Source organism: Somniosus microcephalus, chromosome 12, assembly GCF_052327205.1.
Source record: "Somniosus microcephalus isolate GS21.2 chromosome 12, FLI_Smic_1.0, whole genome shotgun sequence".
Classification (NCBI taxonomy): Eukaryota; Metazoa; Chordata; class Chondrichthyes; order Squaliformes; family Somniosidae; genus Somniosus; species Somniosus microcephalus.
In genome coordinates this window covers 42,726,285-42,742,571 of record NC_140998.1, presented here as the reverse complement: position 1 = coordinate 42,742,571, position 16,287 = coordinate 42,726,285, and the positions used below count along the sequence as shown (strand labels likewise).

General features: G+C 43.9%; 1 long non-coding RNA gene across 1 annotated transcript; it reads left to right on the top strand.

The window, feature by feature from the left end:
- The first annotated feature begins 12,309 nt into the window (after positions 1–12,309).
- LOC147109131 (uncharacterized) lies at positions 12,310–12,874 on the top strand. Its single transcript, XR_015080413.1, has 2 exons — positions 12,310–12,394; positions 12,525–12,874. It is a non-coding gene; the product is annotated as an uncharacterized LOC147109131 (long non-coding RNA).
- Positions 12,875–16,287: the final 3,413 nt, after the last annotated feature.

Sequence of the window (16,287 nt, the reverse complement as noted above, 5' to 3'; positions counted from 1 at the left end):
GGCGTGTGATGCATCACCCTATGGCATTGGAGCGGTGCTGTCGCAAAAATTCCCGGACGGCTCGGAGAGGCCAGTAGCCTTTGCGTCTCGGTCACTAACCTCAGCCGAGCGTAACTACACCCAGATTGACAGGGAGGCCCTCAGCCTAGTGTGGGGAGTGAAAAAGTTCAATCACTATCTGCACGGGCAGAAGTTCACCTTGCTGACTGACCACCAACCACTTGTCTCCATCTTTAATCCACAGAAGGGCGTTCTGGTGATGACTGCACAACGGCTACAAAGATGGTCCCTTTTTCTAGAGGCACACCAATATGAAATCGAGTATAAGGGCACGAAACAGCATGGAAACGCTGATGGGCTATCACGCCTGCCACTGCCTACTGCGGAGGAAGCACCAACAGTGGATCCTGTCGAAATATTTCATTCGACTACAATTGAATGCTTGCCAGTAACTAACTCTGGTATAGAGAAGGAGACCCGAAATGACCCGACACTGTCTCGGGTATATGATTTGACGGTGAAGGGATGGCCAGCACATGGCGACTCACTGTTGCCAGCATTCTCATCCAGAAGAGAACAGCTGTCAGTATGCCAGGGGACCTTGATGTGTGGATCCCAAGTGGTAATTCCACCCAAGTTAAGGGAGAGAGTGCTCAATGAGCTTCACGAAGGTCATCTGGGAGTGGTGAAAATGAAAAGCCTTGCTAGGGCTTATGTGTGGTTGCCGGGGTTCGATCAGCAAATCGAGGATCTGACAAAGAGCTGCTCAGGATGCCAGAAGGTCCAAAATGCACCACCACATGCCCCTCTACAACCATGGGCGTGGCCCTCATCTCCATGGCAACGGGTGCATATTGATTTTGCTGGTCCATTCATGGACTCAATATTTTTAATAGCCGTGGATGCGCACTCGAAATGGCCTGAGGTGATCAAAATGTCCTCCACCACCACGGAGAAAACTATTGCAGTCCTACGGACAATTTTTGCCAGGAACGGCTTGCCAGAGCAGATTTGCTCTGATAACGGACCACAGTTTGTGTCCGAAGAGTTTCGAAGATTTATGAAAAGGAATGGGGTAAGGCATTACACATCCGCCCCGTATCATCCAGCCACAAATGGATTGGCTGAGAGGTTTGTACAAACCTTTAAAAAAGCAGTAAAGGCCATGTGCGACGACGACATTCCACTGCAGCATAAGGTGGACAATTTCCTGTTAGCCTACAGAAATGCGACACATGCAGTCACCAACCAGGCCCCGGCCATGATGTTCTTTAACCGAAGGTTGAGATCTCGGCTGGATTTGCTCAGACCAAATGTACGAAGAGATGTTGAGAGTAAGCAATTCCAGCACATCAATGAGAAGCCGACAAGGAGCTTCAATGTAGGGCAACCAGTCTTGGCCCGTGACTACCGAACAGAGGAATGGCAACCAGGAACGATATGCACACGGCAGGGACCACTAATGTACACAGTGGATGTTGGGGAGAACATTGTGAGACGCCATGCTGACCAGATCCTAGAGTCACAGGAACGAGTCAACCCCATGTCTCGGCCATACGTACCTGGTGAGGAACCCGACATACAGGTCGCATCTACCTCAGAAACAATAGCATTGGAAGCTGATGAATCAACTGACGACAGGGTGTTAGAATCGCCTCCGCACCAAGAGCGAGACACTCGGGAAAGGCGTTATCCAGAAAGAATCAGGAAGCCTCCCCAAAGACTGAATATATAAATAGACTATTTTCAGTTAATGTTGCATGTTAAAAGTGTTAATTGTAATTAGTTGATATTTAATTGTTAAATGAGTGTTATGGTACTGTTAATCTAAAAGGGGAGGAATTAGGTAGCAGTGGGGAAATTAAAAATCAGAGCGTGTCAGGAAGGGGCAGAAGGTATGGAGTAAAAGGTAAAGTAATAAAAAGGGCAAAAGCAGGAACTAAGTGTCACAAAACATATTGGAAAGTTCTCTATCTGAATGCACGTAGCATTCGTAACAAAATAGACGAGCTAATGGCACAAATAACTACATATGGGTATGATCTTGTGGCCATTACAGAAACATGGCTGCAGGGTGACAATGCCTGGGAGTTAAACATACCAGGTTATTTAACGATCAGGAAGGACAGGCAGGAAGGAAGGGGAGGTGAGGTGGCTATGTTAATAAAGGAAGGAATCACTGTAATACAGAGAAATGATATTGGGTCAAAAGATCAGGATAATGAAACAGTTTGGGTGGAGGTAAGGAATAATAAGGGGAAAAAAACACTAGTGTGCGTAGTCTATAGGCCTCCAAACATTTGCAAGTCTGTTGGACGGAGTTTCAATCAGGAAATAGTTGAGGCTTGTAATAAGGGAACATCTATAATTATGGGGGATTTTAACTATCATATTAATTGGACAAATCAAATTGGGCAGGGCTGCCTTGAGGATGAGTTCATTGAGTGTATTAGGGATGGGTTTCTTGAGCAGTATGTAACTGAACCGACCAGGGGGCAAGCAACCTTAGATCTGGTCCTGTGTAACGAGATAGGATTAATTAAAAATGTCCTAGTAAAGGATCCCCTTGGAATGAGTGACCATAGCATGGTTGAATTCCATATTCAATTAGAGGGTGAGAAGGTTGGATCGCAAACAAGCGTGCTAAGCTTGAATAAAGGAGACTATGAAGGTATGAGAGCGGAATTGAGTAGAGTGGATTGGGAAAATAGATTAAAGGGTAAGACAATACATGATCAGTGGTGTACATTGAAGGATTTATTTTACAACTTCCAAAAAAAATATATTCCACTGAGAAGAAAAGGGTGTAAAAGAAAAGACAGCCATCTGTGGCTAAGTAAAGAAATTAAGGATAGTATTCGACTAAAAACATATAAGGTAGCCAAATCTAGTGGGAGGATAGAGGATTGGGAAAATTTTAAAAGACAGCAAAAAATAACAAAAAGATTGATTAAGAAAGGAAAGATGGATTATGAAAGTAAATTAGCAAAAAATATAAAAACAGATAGTAAGAGTTTTTATAGTTATATAAAAAGAAAAAGGGTGGCTAAAGTAAATGTTGGTCCCTTAGAGGATGAGGCCGGGAAATTAATGGTGGGAAATATGGAGATGGCAAAAACACTGAATGAATATTTTGTATCAGTCTTTACAGTAGAGGACACTAAGAATATCCCAACACTGGACAAACAGGGGGCTATGGGGGGGGAGGAGCTAAACACGATCAAAATCACTAAGGAAGTGGTACTCGGTAAAATAATGGGACTCAAGGCGGATAAATCACCTGGACCGGATGGCTTACATCCTAGGGTCTTGAGGGAAGTGGCGGTAGGGATTGTGGATGCATTGGTAATAATTTTCCAAAACTCCCTGGACTTAGCAAAGGTCCCGGCAGACTGGAAAACTGCTAATATAACACCCTTATTTAAAAACGGCAGTAGACAGAAGGCTGGAAACTATAGACCGGTTAGCCTAACATCTGTGGTAGGTAAAATTTTGGAGTCCATTATTAAGGAGACAGTAACAGGACATTTGGATAATCATAATTTAATAGGACAAAGTCAGCATAGTTTTATGAAGGGGAAGTCATGTTTGACAAATTTGCTGGAGTTCTTTGAGGAAGTAACATATAGGGTGGATAAAGGGGAACCAGTGGACATAGTGTATTTAGACTTCCAAAAGGCATTTGACAAGGTGCCACACAAAAGATTATTGCTTAAGATAAAAAATCACGGGATTGGGGGTAATATTCTGGCATGGATAGAGGATTGGCTATCTAACAGAAGGCAGAGAGTTGGGATAAATGGTTCATTCTCAGACTGGCAATCAGTAACTAGTGGTGTTCCGCAGGGGTCAGTGCTGCATCCCCAACTCTTTACAATCTATATTAACGATTTGGAGGAGGGGACCGAGTGTAACATATCAAAGTTTGCAGATGATACTAAGATGGGAGGGAAAGTAGTGAGTGAGGAGGACATAAAAAACCTGCAAGGGGACATAGACAGGCTAAGTAAGTGGGCAGAGATTTGGCAGATGGAATACAATACTGGAAAGTGTGAGGTTATGCAATTTGGCAGGAATAATCGTAGATCAAGTTATTATCTTAATGGCAAGAAACTGGAAAGTACTGAAGTACAAAGGGATCTGGGGGTCCTGGTGCACGAAACTCAAAAGGTTAGTATGCAGGTGCAGCAAGTGATTAAGAAGGCCAATGGAATGTTGGCTTTCATTGCTAGGGGGATAGAATATAAAAATAGGGAGGTATTGCTTCAGTTGTACAAGGTATTGGTGAAACCGCACCTGGAATACTGCATACAGTTTTGGTGTCCATACTTAAGAAAAGACATACTTGCTCTCGAGTCAGTACAAAGAAGGTTCACTCGGTTAGTCCTGGGGATGAGGGGATGGACATATGAGGAGAGGTTGAGTAGATTGGGACTCTACTCATTGGAGTTCAGAAGAATGAGAGGCGATCTTATTGAAACATATAAGGTTGTGAAGGGGTTGGATCGGGTGGATGCAGGGAGGATATTCCCGATGATGGGTGAAACTAGAACTAGGGGGCATAGTCTTAGAATAAGGGGCTGCTCTTTCAAAACTGAGATGAGGAGGAACTACTTCACTGAGGGTGGTAGGTCCATGGAATATGCTGCCCCAAAAAGCTGTAGAAGCTACATCATTACATAAATTTAAAACAGAAATAGACAGTTTCCTAGAAGTAAAGGGAATTAAGGGTTACGGGGAGCGGGCAGGAATTTGGACATGAGTCTAGGTTCGGATCGGACATGGCCCTGTGGGTAGCGGAGCGGGCCCAGGGGCCGTGTAGCCTGATCCTGCTCCTATTTCGTGTGTCTAATTCTGTTAGATTCAGCAGATGGTTCTGCGATAGTGGATTGGTGGTTAGGATCAGATCAGCCATGATCTTATTGAATGGCGGAGCAGGCTCGAGGGGCCGATTGGCCTACTCCTGCTCCTATTTCTTATGTTCTTATGTTCTTATGTAATGTATGTACCTTTAAGGGGAAGAACTACTTTTTACAGCTCCTGTATCCTGTAGTACCGGCAGTGACCACACCTGTATATAAACCCTGAGTAGTGATCTGTACAGTCAGCTGCAGTTTGAACCCTCATTCAGTAAACACCTGTTGATCGTTCCCTGCAGTCTTTGTTTGATTATTGAAGGACACAACATTAAGATACACGGATATAACACAGAGGATGAGGGATGTCCTATACCTGTGGGGGAAGGAGTCCACCTCGCCCTCCAGTCCCTCTCTCCTGCAGCAGCTGCCTGGCTTCATGTCCTCCTCCCATTCCTCCTGAAGACCAAGGAGGACCCCTAGTAAGATGCCCATGAACAAGCACTCCCTTTCTCCTGGTGAGGTGTAAGGTGTCCAATAAGGTAGAGTAGCAAGGCACTTACTCTTTTCAGGTGAAGTCCTCAGTGAATTTCTGGAATAAATGTTGATAGAGTGTTGGTGAGATCTTGATAAGGTGTCCCAGAAAGTCCCCAATGTGTTTCAGATGTTCTCTTCAAACCTCTAGCAGCAAGTGAACAGTAAAAGGTGACTATGCCTTTAAGTAGCGCTGGAAATACTCAGCAATGACTTGTTTACTCCTATTCAGCTGGTCGCTGTTCGGAGAGGTCGTTAGGTCAAGTGCCATCCACCAAAATGCTGTGCAGCCTTGTTAATGAGCACTAGCAGGCAATTTAAGTGGCAATCCTCTGGGCGGCCGCTCATAGCACGCGCTTCAATGCCTTTACCAAGATGGCGTCTTGCACTAAACGCAGGCTAATTCTTAGTTTCAGCTCAAGACCCCATCTTGGCCACCTTGGAGGCTCTTTAACGCTTAAAGGAGCTGGCAAAAATCGACCTCAATGTATTTCAATTTTGTTAATTAATAAAAAATTAGGAACTCTTTAATTTGTAATTTCATTCTATCTGTACTTTGCTCTTCCATTGTAAACATGAGCACAACTGTGCATTTGAATGTCTTCCTGCCCGAGGCAAGGTACATTTTTCCTGCCCTTTGCACGTTGGAATTTAGTCAATGAAAATGCATGAGCGGGTATGTTTTAAAAGGCTTTACCAAACATCCATCCCTTTGTATTATAATTCAGCCCTTTAAATTCAGCATGTAACTAATGATTTATATTCAATCTTTCTACTCATAACTTAATTGGAATCACTCCAATGCTAATTTTGTTTCAGTCTCAACTATATACCTGATTATCCTTGATTCATGTTGTGAATTAATCTACAATTTTAGCACTTCGTGCACAATGTGAAAGGTTACATTCTAGTCATTTGGCTTTTCCTTAATGCTTCTGTAGGAGTTAGGTATTACACGTGGGCTCTCATTCCCAATACAGTGAATTCCCGATGAGCCAGCAAGAACGTGCAGAGTGAAGATCAGTTATTTGCCTACAGTGGGGAGGGGTGGGGGGGAAACGAGGGGAGGGAAGAAAGAAAATTCAGATGGGATTTTGAACCTTTTCATTCAGGTACCTCCTAACAGCAGACTCAAGCACAACTGCCAGGGACTAGTCTTCAACTCTCAGTTAGGGATAGAGCGAAGGATCCAAAGGATGTATGAAATAAACAAAGTGAGACAGTATATGCTCCATCATTATTCTTATTGCCTCCTTACGTGCTTTAATTTCCCTTTTAAATTTTGCATTTCTTCCCAGTTCCAGCATTCGATTTTTGTTTCACCCAGTCCTCTCCCCATGGTCAGTTTAACTATCTACCATTTCCATTATTTGCTACAACAGTCACTAAAAATGCTACAAACGCTACTCAAAAATTAAGTAGTTTCCCTGCAAAAACAAATTTCCTGCAGAAATCACAAAATTAGTATAATTTCTTTATTTTTAGGATGTAGACAACCCTGGCAAGGCCACATTTATTCCCCTAGTTATCCTGGTGATTGTGAGGCTTGCCAGGCCATGTCCAAAGGCATTAAGACCCAAGCACATAGTGTGGGACTGGAGCCACATGTAGGCTGCCTGGTAGGTGTGGTAGGTTCAGTCAACTAGTTGGGTTTTTATGACAAATTGGTAGCTGCCATGGATTTTCTTTTGGTACTAAGCCACAAATTACTAGATTTATTGAATCGCTTGTTTATGAATTCAGTATAGTAACCACTACATTGGCAGTAGGTCCTCCCGCGCAACCACTCCCCCCCACCCACCGCCCATTTTTCCTGCCACACTTTAGTGATCATAATTGGATGGTATAGTGGAGGGAAGTACAGCTCCAAATAACATAACATAGGCCTGCTTGGTCTATGAGGTTCAACACCACTGGGAGAGCTGCAAAGCCTCTACCTTCGACATTGCTCCATTTATACAGTAGATATAGCCGTCAGTTGGAATAAATATTTTTGAAATGTATTAGATATATAACTTTACTTGTTAAAGAGATGACTTTCTCCAGAGCAGCATGTATTACATTGTAATTTAGCCCATCGGTGATCTTTCAGGCCAATTCTGTGCTCCCAGTGAGGAACAGCGCTCACAGGGAGTACATTATAGAAAATTGTGGTTGTAGAGCCTCCGATTTTCCGTCAATAAAAAGTAATGGATGGAAAACTAGGGGCTGCGACCCACAACGCACTCCCTGCAAGCACAACTTTCGTAGTCGGAAGGCTGTGGGTTTGAACTGACACTTCAGTGCAGTGCTGAGGGAGTACTGCACTGTCACAGGTGCTGTTTTTCAGATGAGGCAGTAAATCAAGACCACATCTGCCCTCTCAGGTGTAATAAATCCCATGGTACTATTGAAGAAGAATAGGGTAGCCCTCCTGATGGTAAACATTTATCACTACAGTAAAAATGGTTGAGCCTAGGAAAGGCTATGGGCCCCGACAACATCCCGACTACAGTGCTGAAGACATGTGCTCCAGAACGAACCTCGCCTCTAGCCAAGCTATTCCAGTGCAGCTACAACACTGACATCCATCCAACAAAGTGGAAAATTGCCCAGGTATGTCCTGTCCTCAAAAAGCAAGACAAATCCAATCCAGCCAATTACCATCCATCCACCTCCTCTCAATCATCAGCAAAGTGATGGAAGGTGTCATCATATTAGATTGATCCCTAGGATGAAAGGGCTTTCCTATGAGGAGAGATGAGTAGATTGGGCCTATACTCTCTGGAGTTTAGAAGAATGAGAGGTGATCTCATTGAAACATATAAAATTCTGAGGGGGGTTGACAGGGTAGGTGCTGAGAGGTTATTTTCCCTGGCTGAAAAGTCTAGAACTAGGGGGCATCGTCTCAAGATTCTGAACTTCCCTCCATCATAAGGTCAGAGGTAGGGATGTTCACTGATGATTGCACACTCCTCAAATAATGAAGCAGTCCATGCCCACACGCAGCAAGAACCGGACAACATGCAGGCTTGGGCTGATAAGTGGCAGGTAGCATTCGTGCCACACAGGTGCCAGGCAATGACTATTTCCAACAAGTAAGAGTTTAACCACTGCCCCTTGACATTCAATGACATTACCATCACTGAATCCCCCACCATCAACATCCTGGAGGTCAGCATTGACCAGAAACTTAACTGGACCAGCCACAGAAATACTGTGGCTACAAGAGCAGATCAGAAGCTAGGTATTCTGTGGCGAGTGACTAACCTCCCCAAGTCTTTCCACCACCCAGAAGGCACAAGTCATGAATGTGCTGGAATACTCTCCACTTGCCTGGATGAGTGCAGCTCCAACAACACATAAGAAGCTCAACACCATCTAGAACAAACAGCCTGCTTGATTGGCACCCCATCCATCACCTTAAATATTAACTTTCTCCACCACTGGTACACAGTGGCTGCAGTGTGTACCATCTACAAGATGCACTGCATCAACTCGCCAAGGCTTCTTCGGCAGCACCTCCCAAACCCACGACCTCTTTCACCTAGTGTCAGCTGTGGCTCGGTCGGTAGCACATTTGCCTCTGAGTTAGAAGGTTGTGGGTTCAGTTCCCACTCCAGGAACTTGAAGTACATAAAGCTAGGCAGACACTCCAGTGCAGTGCTGAGGGAGTGCTGCACTGGTGGAGGTGTCACCTTTCAGATGAGACATTGGCCCAGAAATTCGGGTCGGGGGCTTCCCGCGGGTGTAAGCCCTCGACCTGCACTTAACTTGCGCGCCGGCCGTTGAGCAGTGGGCCCCTGTGGAATTCTGATCCTGGGCCTGCTCCAGCTGCTGGCACGCAGTGCTTGCGTATCCCAGGGGTGCAGTGTCCCCTGGGATCACGTGGGCCATGGAGAGCCAATCGGAACAGGGAATGCTCCATTCATAAGTTTGACAGGAAGAGCTGTCAAAACTTATAAATACTACGGCCCCAAAACATCACTAAATCTTCAAATAATTTTTTTTTAAATCACATTTTTTAAATAAACTATAAATGACATGAAATAACTATTTTAAACAATAATTTAAATTTTTGAATTTTTTTTTAAATTTTCTAACAGGGCTAAAAATAAACTTACCTTTCTTTAAAGTATTTAAAAATAATAAACCTGTAGGAAAAATGTTTTAATTTTAATTAATTCACCACTTACCTTGTAAAAAGCAGGCCTTACGCCTGCTTTTTAAATGTGTAAATTCTGCAGACTTACCCTCCCGGGAAAACCTGCAAAAAAAAACTAAGTTCGATGCGCATGCGCAGCCTCTCCCGCGCATGCGTTCGAACTCTGAACCCCTGCTTTCAGAGGAACGGAAGTGCCGGTTTCCCGCGCATGCGCAGTGCATGCAGGAAACCGGTACTTCCATTGGGCATACGGGTGAGTACTCCGTGCGTACTCACCCGTGGAGACCCGAATTTCTGGGCCATTAAATTGAGGCTCTGACTGCTCTCTCAAATGATCCCATGGCACTATTTTGAAGAAGAGCAGTCCTGTCCAATACTTATCCCGCAACCAACATAACAAAAACTGATTATCTGGTTATCACCACATTTTTTGGGGCCTTGCTGTACGCAAATTGGCTGCTGTGTTTTTCCACATTACAACAGTGACTCCACTTCATTGGTTGTACTGTTCTTTGAGATGTCTGGTGGTCATGAAAGGCGTTGTATAAATGCAAGTCTTTCTTTTCTTTTAGAACTACAAGGGCAGCAGTCGCATGGGAACACCACTGACTCCAAATTGCCTTCCAAGTCACACACCAGCTTGACTTGGCAATATATCACCATTCCATCATCGTCGCTGAGTCAAAATCCTGGAATTCCCTCCCTAACAGCACTGTGGGAGTATCTTCACCACACGGACTGCAGCGGTTCAAGAAGGCGGCTCCCCACCACCTTCTCAAGGGCAATTAGGGATGGACTATAAATGCTGGCCTTGCCAGCAAAGCCTGCACCCCGTGACTCTATTTTAAAAAAACTTCAACCACAATCACTGAAATAAAACCAGATCATCTAGTAATTTATCCCATTGCTGTTTGTCGGACCTGATGTGTACAAATTTGCTATGCACCCCACAGTGGTCCTTCAGTGGTTATGATATCCTTTGGAACATCCTGATGTTGTGAAAGGCGCTATATTAATTCAAATTATTTCTTTCTTCTTGGTATCTTCCTACTCCTTGTCCTTTGTCTCCACAGTGGAACTTTCATAGTGCTAAATTTTAACTGAATAAAAGTTGGATACAAGCAACTTTTTAAATGTTACTATCTGGAACTCCAGTTGAATGGCCTACCGAACCAAGCCTTCTGCCTCCATTTCCATGATCAAGCACCATGAGGAGAATTTATGTAAGACATTTCTCAAATGCATTTAACTTACAATAAATTGTCATGGCTGTTATATGAACAAACACAGCAGCCAGTTTGCACACTGCAAAATTCCACAAACAATAATGAGATGAATGACCAGTTAATCTGCTAGTTTTTGTGATGCAGCTGAGGAAGGTATATTGGGTAGAACAGCCCTGTACTCTTCTCCATATAGTGTCATGGGTTCTTTAACATCCATTGAAATAGGTAGATAGGGGCTTTGGTTCAAAATCTCATTTGAAGAATTACCTCAGTATTTAACTGGAGTGGCAGCCTTAAGCTTTCACTGGATTTGTCCCAATCTCCTGTAACTTTGGTGGGAGATCGGGACAACTCTCCTGGAAATTCAGTGCCATAATCTAGACTGCCACTACGGAGGGAGATCTGGAAAACTCCCGAGGAAATTCAGGGCCTATGTGTTCAAGTCCTGAAGTGGGGTTCTGAACCCACTAACTACCAACCCAGAGGCAAGAGTGCTGCCAACAGAGTAAAGCTGACACAGCTGAAAGTGTTCATTACCACCTCACCAAGTGCATTCTGCAAACAATTCCGGCTGTAGACTATGCTTTCCCTAACGGTGATAGTTTGCACACAGTACAACCTCCCCAGTAGAATGACATGGTGCAACGTTTCAGCCACTACAATAGCAACCATGATTTAGATAACATATAAGAAAATTAAAATCAGTAGGGAAGAATTCTTCTTCACCTTCGTTAATAATTAAGGGGCAGAGGAAAATAAGAACACCACATACAGTTCTGTACGATTTTACAAAAATAAGATCAATCTAAAATCTTGTACAACTGACAGGGAACCATATTAATTATTTACCTTGGATGTGTGTCGGAAGGAGCTATGGCTTCTTCAGGTTAGTAATCTGCACTATCAAGATCTGTCTGGCTCAATCCATTGATTACTGTCAATTACAGGGCTTATAAATCAGTCAGAACTGCTAGGAGTCTGTGATTTCTGTAAGCTTTGATTTCTGTTGAGCACCATTCTGTTGCCGCTGCATCTCAGTCTGAGCGAGATGCATTTCCTTTGAAGTAAAGGAGAACACTCATGTGCTTTTTAGAGAAAATTCCCATCAATAACTAACCCTCGTCCTGAATGTGAGTTCAGGTCTGACTGCTGCTCTTCCCCCCCCCTCCCCCACACAATTCTGCTCGATTTTTCAAGATAGCCCTCAACAAATAAATATGTTTTATTTTCCCCCTGCTAATCCCAGTTCCCCCATATTTGGACAGAATAAAAACTCAGAGCAGTACTTTACTCATGTCTACTATTTTTAACCGAATATTTATATAACCAAAAAGATGATTGACTAAAAAATAAATCGATTTTCTTTTCTAAGAGATTGTTTACAATCAACAAAGGAACCATGATAACAGTTATTGCTGCTCACAGGGTTTGCTTCCCCTGTTCAATTGGTTCGCCAACCAACAGTGACAAGCAACTGTTTACATAGGGAAAATCAATTGTGTGATTGCATAGGGCATTTCAATATTAAATGTTGACATAACAGTGTAACCAAAAATCATGACAACAGGAAATAAAGTTTGTGAACAGCAATTGGCAAGATTTAGACTACTAGCAGATCGCCATGGTTGCTCATGGTAAGTCAGTTGTTTTATAATGCCAGTAACATTATACCATGTAACAGCGTTCTTATATAATACCAATTGCTCGTGGTGAATCTTCTGATCTCCCGTTGATTTTTATATGTCTCACATTTTGTCCCTCTAGGCTGTCTATGTGTCTCTATCCCAGTCTCTCTGTTTCTGTTTCATGATATCTCGCACTCTCCAGCCGTGTCTCTATCTCCCCCAATCTCCTCGCCATCTCTCCGTCGCTCCCCGCATTCCTATCCCTGTCTCTTTCCAAACTGGAAGCAAGACCAGCTGGGCTGAAGAAAAACTTAAACTGTTCCCCAGTGGGAATTTGTGGGCAGGCCTTCTGATTACTGCTGAGAGAATGAAAGCGGCGTTAACAGCACAACGCGAGTTGGGAGATGCAACACAGAGCTGGGAGGATGAGGAAGGACCAAGCAATAAGTGGCATGATAAATAAAAACCTTAAGTTAAAGTGTTAACAAAGCATTACAGTGTTATTCCTTGGTTAGAAAAAATGGCACCAAATTGTTACACAGGAAGTAAAGAAAGACTTACATTTATATAGCACCTTTCATGGCCTCAAGACATCCCAAAGCGCTTTACAACCAATGAAATACTTTTTTGAAATGTAGTCACAGTTGTAATGTAGGAAATGTGCACAGCAAGGTTCCAACAAACAGCAATAAAACAAATGACCAGATCATCTTTTTTAGGTGTTAATTGAGGAATAAATATTCACTAGGAGGAATAATGCCATGTGATCTTTTATGTCTACCTGAGAGGGCAGACGGGGCCTTGGTTTAATGTCTCATCCGAAAGACGGATAAGAAGTGCGACATCAGGAAGAATGCACAGCCACATGTCTATTAATATATTTTAGCTATTTGGATCTCTTCTTGGAGTTTCTCAGCGAGTTTATAGATTGGGCTCTTAACTTTGGGGCACTGCTGGTGGTAAACGGTGGCCAATGTTTGGAGAGAAAGAAAGAAGTATGAAGGGCTTCAGCTAGAGTGAAGGAATAAATAGGAAGGGAAGAGGGAAATACATAAGTTAGCGTGCTCCCAGCTGGAACGAATTATGTGTATAAATAAAAGCAGGAAAGAAATGAATAAGAACGGAATAGATGAAGGAATAGCTGAGCCCCAAAAGGAACTGAAAAGCAAAAAGCCCAAATGTATGGGCTTTATATAGCTCTGATATTGCTCGGAGGTGGATCTGGAACAATAAAAGGCAAGAAAACAAGATGGCAAATCAAAAAACTGTTAAAAGTTAATTTAGCCATAATTGTGCCTCCTTCCAAGGACAAGCATTGGAATCTGCCACAGTAATAAAAACACACACTGTAATCTCCTTGCAAGAAATGATTGGCTTTGTCTCACTCCAAATGTTCTTCTATTCTTAGATGTGTATGTATCATTTTCATATAGTCCACACCAACACACCTAGATTAACCCCCCACAATGTTACATACATATACCTGAACAAACCCTGGCAGGGTCAATGTTGGGGGGCACCACCGGGCAAGATCTCAACTGCCAGGGATCACCACCCGTGGAATTTTGGGGCCACTTTGTTTTAAAAAGAAACAACATTACAAATAAACAACTTGTTTATTTTTGAAATAACTTCTGAGGATAAATGCCCAAAGCCATACCAAAATGTGAGAGCCAACACACCCGTCAAGCTGCCAGCAACCAATTCACATCTACTGGCAACGACTATGGGGAACGTTCTTCACTGCTGGATCAGCAGTGAGCCAGCTGCAGAACTGTGCCATGCGCTGCCAGGATATCTGTGAGAATACGCAGCACAGGATGGGCACTGCCTGTGACAGTAGCGGTCAGCTGCAGCGCTGAATCTGCCTCCATATCTTTGCAGCGTGCTGCAGTGGTGACGTATGGGGGATCATGCCCTTCAGCAGTCGTCAAACGTGGGATAGATGCTGGGCTGCTCTGTCACTTGCCTGCAGATATCCTGCCTGCACATTGGATTGTTTTTCATTTCAGTCTTGCCTGTCATTCCGTACCCTCCTCACCCCTTCAGCCTTGGCAAAGCTTTTGGAAGATTTATTTTTGCCTCTTTTCTCCCATTAAATTGCGAGGGCTACAGGGCAGCAGTGATACCCGCCTTCCTGTATGACTCAGAGACATGGACCATGTACAGCAGGCACCTCAAAGCACTGGAGAGGTACCACCAATGCTGCCTCCGCAAGATCCTGCAAATCCATTGGCAGGATAGGTGCACCAACGTCAGTGTTCTTGCTCAGGCCAACATCCCCAGCATCGAAGCTTTGACCACGCTCGATCTGCTCCGATGGACGGGTCACATTGTCCGCATGCCCGATACGAGACTCCCAAAACAAGCGCTCTACTCGGAGCTCCGGCTTGGCAAGAGAGCCCCAGGTGGGCAGGGGAAACGCATCAAGGACACCCTCAAAGCCTCCTTGAAAAAGTGTAACATTCCCACCAACACCTGGGAATCCCTGGCCCAAGACCGCACAAAGTGAAGGAGAAGCATCCGGGAAGGTGCCGAACACCTCGAGCCTCTTCGCCGGGAGCAAGCGGAAACCAAGCACAGGCAGCGCAAGAAGCGCACGTCAACCCAAGCACCCAACTCACCCGTCCCTTCAACCACCGTCTGCCCCACCTGTGACAGAGACTGTAGGTCCCACATTGGACTCATCAGTCACCTGCGAACTCATTTTTAATGTGGAAGCAAGTCATCCTCTGTTCCGAGGGACTGCCTAAAAATAAAAAGATGTCCCTTTAAATTTCACCTGAATTGCAGTTTGTCAGTCTATCTATTAGGCTAAATCCCTGTACATGTCCAAAGCTGAACCTGGAGCTATATGTACTTATGATAATGAACTGACAATGAAAAATTGCACGCAATCACCTTACTACACTATAGGTGAGCTCTGCACTTGTTTTTAAGTACTCATGATTAAACTGCACGTACACTGGAAAATCTAGGCTACTATATTGAAATGATCCCGTCAGCAGGCTGGTTTCCATTCCATCATTCACTTAATCTAATTGAATGCATTCATTAGGGTGGATGCAATTAGCAAATTAATTGCTAATTGACCTCTGTGACTCCAGATTCAAACTGCATCATTTGATTTCTACTTCCATGGCAATACGTTTGCACCTTACATTTCATTACAGGCTCAAATGCAGTCTCACAAGGATACTTGTCAAATGGCTTGAGGGAGCCAACCAACTAAGTACCTTGAAATCAGAGATTGGTATGCCATGACGTAACATTGTACAATAAATCAGACATCAGCACAAGGGGTTAGCCTGTGAAAACAGTGGACAAATGCATCTGAATAAACAGTAGTGAGTCCTAACAGTGTTGGTACCGCCCGGGCATTAGCCTGAAATTGCGGATCGGCTGGCCGCTATAGAAACAGCTTGATTTTCATTTCCATAGCAAGCCGTTCCTGTTACACCAGCTTTACGGCCGGGTGGTAAGTTGAAAATCCACCCCGGGGGTAGAAATTTTAACTTTCACTACCGACGGCAAACTAGTGGTAGCGGAGCACAGTCGAAAGAAAATTCGACCGTGGTGGATAACAGGCGGTTGATCGTATACCACCAGTTTTCTGCCCGGTGGTGAAAGTTAAAATCTACCCCATGAGAATGTTAGGACACCCTGGCAATGACGATAGCAGTGGGTAGAATTACAATCATTCTTGCCGTACTCTCTTACTATTTTTGGTTGCTTCACCCCCTAGTGCCTTTTTCTAGTGTCTTTGAGACAAGTAGGTATGCAGGTGGCATGCAGTCGAATCATTATAGACTGGGATCAAACAGGACACTTGAGAAGCACTAAGTACAGTCATACAGTTCCCTATTTCCCACTCAATCTGTCAGTCTGACGTTTGGCATCTT